Source organism: Opisthorchis viverrini (assembly GCF_000715545.1).
Source record: "Opisthorchis viverrini unplaced genomic scaffold opera_v5_130, whole genome shotgun sequence".
In the NCBI taxonomy this organism is placed as follows: domain Eukaryota; kingdom Metazoa; phylum Platyhelminthes; class Trematoda; order Opisthorchiida; family Opisthorchiidae; genus Opisthorchis; species Opisthorchis viverrini.
The window spans coordinates 791,767-797,044 of record NW_008751788.1 but is presented as its reverse complement, the minus strand read 5'-3'; positions in this window follow the sequence as shown (position 1 = coordinate 797,044).

Below are 5,278 nucleotides of genomic sequence, written 5' to 3'. Positions count from 1 at the left end.
CAGTCCCCGGGTTTCCGTCAACCTTATGTTCTACTTGAAATCAAATTGCACGAAACTAGCGAATATACACTTAGCTGCAAACTAATTTGGTTCTTTCGAGAGACTCACCTGGAACCCAGCTGAATCTCTCGTTTATGATGTTCTCAGGCAACTGAGAACCAAATTAGTTTGCAGATGAGTGTATATTCACGTCAGGTCATTTTGAAAACGCGCTGGCATCTACTAGGTAACACTGCTCACTGCCCATGGGCCTGTTGGCTCTGATCCAGGGCAGGGCTCAACATGAGGGGAAGCTCTGGAAGCTAGAGCAAAATGACGGAACAAAGTTTCGACAGACATGGTTTCGTGCTATCGTCTTTATCCGTGTCATCTCTGGAGGTCAGATATGTAACTACGACAGTAGACTGGACCACAGCAGTTTGGGGATGATCAACCAAATAGGGTGCAGCCATCTGCAATAGCACCTCTACGGAGACAAAACGGTTTGTTTTCACTACCAACTGTGGCCATCCCAGACGTATGCAACCCACGACGTAGTACGAACTGTGATCGGATTTTGTAGCACCGTGCATTATCCTACATTTAACTGACACTAACGGCCCGAATCTGAGAAAACGTGATGCACATCGGAGTCCAAGGTTTATGATACAAGTACGAAAACGTGATGCACATCGGAGTCCAAGGTTCATGATACAACGTGACCAACTAATTGATTTTCTGTTCTACTGGTGTCCGGAGACAAGCCGTCCCTAATAACCCAACATCACTTCATTTGGACGGATGTGTCACGTGCAGGACACGGACCAAACGAAGGCGTACTCTGATTGGCCAGAATGCCAGTCAATCCGGATTGAGCACACTTGGCATACTTGACTCGACGCTTCTCGCCCCCTCACGGAGATTCCAGCACGACCTTGTGGGACACCCTGTGATTCCCCTATAAAAACAGTTGTAGTAATTTCCATTTGTCTCCATAAGGGGCTGTGTAGAGCGACATTGCCTTTTGATATACCAGAGTGGGCGGAGCAGGAAGCCAAGTGACCGATACAGAGTTGCACTACCGTTTAGCAAGACACAACAACTGGTTACAAGGCGGGATCGAGCATCCACACGTCCACAGCATGTTGTGCGCAAACTTCTAGGGCCCAGCTGTTGACCATGTGACTAGCCCCGAAGGTCGAGACAAGCGTCTCATGGTCCGTACACAATGTGAAGTTCCTTCCAAGTAACATCTCATGAAAGTGGGACATAATTCCTTTCGCGATTTAGCAGTAGTTCCACTCTGCCTGAAGCATGGCCTATAACCTTACAGTAACTGTTAGTAGATACAAGTGGAAGGAACGCACCAAAACCATAGACCGAAATACCGGCAGCAACCGCAGTGAGTAGTTTCGGGTTACAATGTGTCAGTAGTAGATCAGAGCTCGAAATTATTTTATTGTGCTCAAACCAAGTGTGTCAATCCAGCAACCAGGACCATTTTGTAGTTTTTTATTCATAAAAGCTGAAGTAGTTGGCCAAATCCAGTTAGCGACTGAAGCAATCTCGAGCTGTTCGATTGCCGCCAATTTTGGGACGAGGGCGAGGTCCTGACGTATCAACTACAAGTTTGGCTTATTTTATGCGAGGAAGCAAGAGTTCACATTTATCGGTTCGAACTTTGAGTGCATAGTGCAGATTAGAATGTGCTTTTCACTTGAGCAGCTGACAACGATGACGGCGAATTTTCAGGCAGAAATTTGAATTTGATTATGTTGTCGGTGTGGACGATTGCACTGGGAACACCAAACATCATGACACCGTTCAAAAAGATAACTAGAGAATTTTACGCCGTGTGGTAACCTGGATTTTACGGATGAAAAATCAAACTGATCGTAAACAGAGCCTACTCGTACCTTCTCACAATCTGACCTCTCGGTCCAGTACACGGAGTGGGATGTAACAAACACCCAAAATCGAAAATAGCAGTGCAACTCACCCAAAAATAGAATCCGTTCACTCCGGGGATTGCGAGTGACACAGATCTTGTCAACAGACTCTTAAAGCTTGCGGCCATCAGCTTGACACGTTACTGCAGACTCAGTGATAATGATGGTACCGTAGTTCCGCAAGTGTGATGAATTATCTTCAGTTTGTTGTGATCACAGTTTTTGAATCACGGGAAATTAACCAGTACTTGTTGCGGCGTTGGAATTATGAACACCAGGCCAGTGAATTTCTCCATGTGCGTTATGGCCACAGATTTGCTATTGGTGAGAGTAGAGAGGCCAAAACGTACAAAGTACCGGACACTCCAGTTCCAGGAGGCTGTTGGTGGCTGTGACAGGCATCCCGTTACGCGGGTTAGATGGTGCGCCTCTGTTGTGATCCACTGAAACACAATCAAGCTGAAAAAAATCCGGAATCCTTGGTAGCATAGCTGACTACTGCGTGTGCTCCGCTGGCCTCAGCTTTTGCTATGACAGTCTCGGCTAGATGTCCATCAGTCAGAAAGTAATCTCGCAGTGCTTTCATGGCTGTCTGAGAACCAGCTCCTGTGGCACTGCCACACGCTACGGTTGAAAAGCGGCACGGGCTAGACCACCTGACGGGGCTGGCGCACGAAAGGAATGCTGCCTAGAGTGACGCAGACATGCTGAGCGGACCAGTGGAAACGGGGGCCAATGGGATGATTAGCCAATCACAGCACCAGGCAGTTATCGAACGGAGAGGGCACGCTAGCCTGTAGCGCAGCTCCAATTTGCTCAGTTGCATCCAATGGCTTTATCGACTCAAGATGTCAGTCATTTTGGGCTAGCACCCCATCAGAGTCAGTCATTTTCCTCATACTCCGTCGTTTCACCACTCAGTCTGTGGGACGTCCTGGAACAGCGTAGCTCTGTATTGGTTCAGTAGGCCTTGTAAACAGTCACTGCACCTGCTTGTTCTTCAGGGCAGGAAAGCTAACTTATTACGGATGAAAGTGAGGATACTTAGCCTTGTGTGACATGGTCAGGTTAATAATTGTATCAATCTGTATTACCCAACGTTTCAATCAACACCTCAAGTGTAGCTGTCCTGTGGTCGACAATCCCACACGACTCTCGTAGCACCGGCTTTTGTCTTTGCAGTGTGTGCTGATCTCTGCCAGAATGAGCCCCTTTCTGCTATTGTTTGTAAGCGCCCTTCAGAAGTTGACATGATTATCGAGTCAGCACGGAACTGACACACGGAACAGATGTACCCATAAATCAAATAACAGTCAGGTCTCGTCAATCCCTTCGAAATGCGTGGCCGCGCCGAATGTGAACTGTTGAGTGTTCAGCACAACGATGAGCTCCTCTAGATGACTCTGATCTCGTCAGCAAGTCAGACTATGCGGAGCGATCGCCGTTTTATTTCCAAAACTGTTCTGCTGCACTGAGTTCGAGGAACCTTTTGTGTTATGGTATTTGGACAGTTGTCTAGCAGGTTCGATTTGCTACGATTTGGTGCGTTCCCTTCTAACTACAGGCTTTACCAACAAATGAGGTTGGTTAATTGTTCTACCTTAGAATATCTTTTCTGCTTCTGAGTTCACCAGAATATTCCCCACATCAGATACTGTTTGCTCCATTCATGGGCGGGAAAGAGTGGGAGTTAAAATGGTCGATAGAATGAGCATGTATCACAAGGGCAGAAGCGTGGAACTGTGTTCCGGTAAAGACGTTACAGACTACTCATAAGGTTGCTGAAAACTCTTCGATAGGCCACTACAGGTTTCGCCCTTCTCGGACTTCCCAACGTAAGCGCAATTCCTGAGTCACCGTCAAGATTATGTTCTACTTGAACCCGAATGGGTTCATACCGACTTGATTTTCACCAGAGGTTAACCTGAAAACCGACTGAATTAGTCGCAACTGGCTGTGCCGCACCAGGATGCCTCATTTTCCGGTTGATACGATATTCGAGATACCACAATACATTTTCCAGATGTAACACCTTAACAGTATGGCTGCTGAAAGCTTCCATAACTTCCATAAGACCACTTAGAGAACTGAGTGTACGTGGTGCGCTTTTATTCTCCCACATAGAAGCATGACAGGTACCAACTGAGTCAAGGAATTCCACATGTTCACTAGAAAATAGTGGTACCTAAGTACGCACCGGGGCGGATGTCTAGAAGTTCTTCGAATCACATGACCGCTGCTCATCAGTAAGCAAACGTAGACCCTAAAAACTAATTACCTCAAAATGAATAAAATTCAGTATTCCCAATTTAAACACGCTGCCACATCAGAAGATCCCGTTAGAATCACGCTTTATTATTTTTTCCCACTACTTTCAGAATTTTTTCTTTGGCGCTAACTTAACCTGAATGTGAAATGTCACCGTCGAACTTCACATTAGTAAATTGTCAAGAAAGCTGCTATGATTCAAGTCTTGTGCCTTGCATGGCATTTTTGTTTTGCGCTGCACAGCTGTCGCATCCTCTGGAAGTTACGCTAAAACTGGTAGTTTCGAAAAATCGAATGTGGAAACCTTTTTTTTCAAATCTCAAGGCAACTTTTCTCCAGAACCCGCTGAATTGGTTTCAGGAGGATTTCGTTTTGCCCTGCCTCGCTTTTCCGAAACCGATTATGCCAAGACATCAGGAAGCAGGAATTACTGAGCGCAACTAACAAGTTTTTTATCCGTCTTACGAAGCAAAAAGCTTCGGTATAACTGAACGGTAAGCTTCTCGACAAGGGAACAGCATATGAAGCATCAAAGAACGTCATACTTGAGTGATTTTGTGGACGCATTTTCAAACATCCAATCCGTGCGTATCTTAAACTCTATTCACATGATGAGGCACATGGATACGATTGGTTCATTTCTGGACTACACTTTGTTCAGTGAAAAATCTGATGGCTTCTCAAGTGTTGAGGACTCCCGCTCGAAAACTTCGCTCACACAAAACCTGCGCTCAAGGTCGTTCAACTACTTAGAGTCATCCTTATCTGGGACTTACTTCATTAACTCAGACGCTGACCGTGCATGCTACTATAGAATTCGAAAGTCTGTTCAACTTGTCTGCTTCATTTCGCTTTCTAACCCCGCCCTCACCTCTTGCAGAAATATATCACGAATTGCAACGCCTCCCGTCTGGGCTTCTGGAATGTAGACATTCCTACTGAATCATCCACATTCATGCTCACCTATCACGACCACTCTGGTCTTGCTTGATTCCAACTTTTAGCACGCGCGTGATTTCGTGTTTGTGGATTTGGTATCTGACGAATCGTAGATACTTTACAATGTTTCGTACTATTTTTAT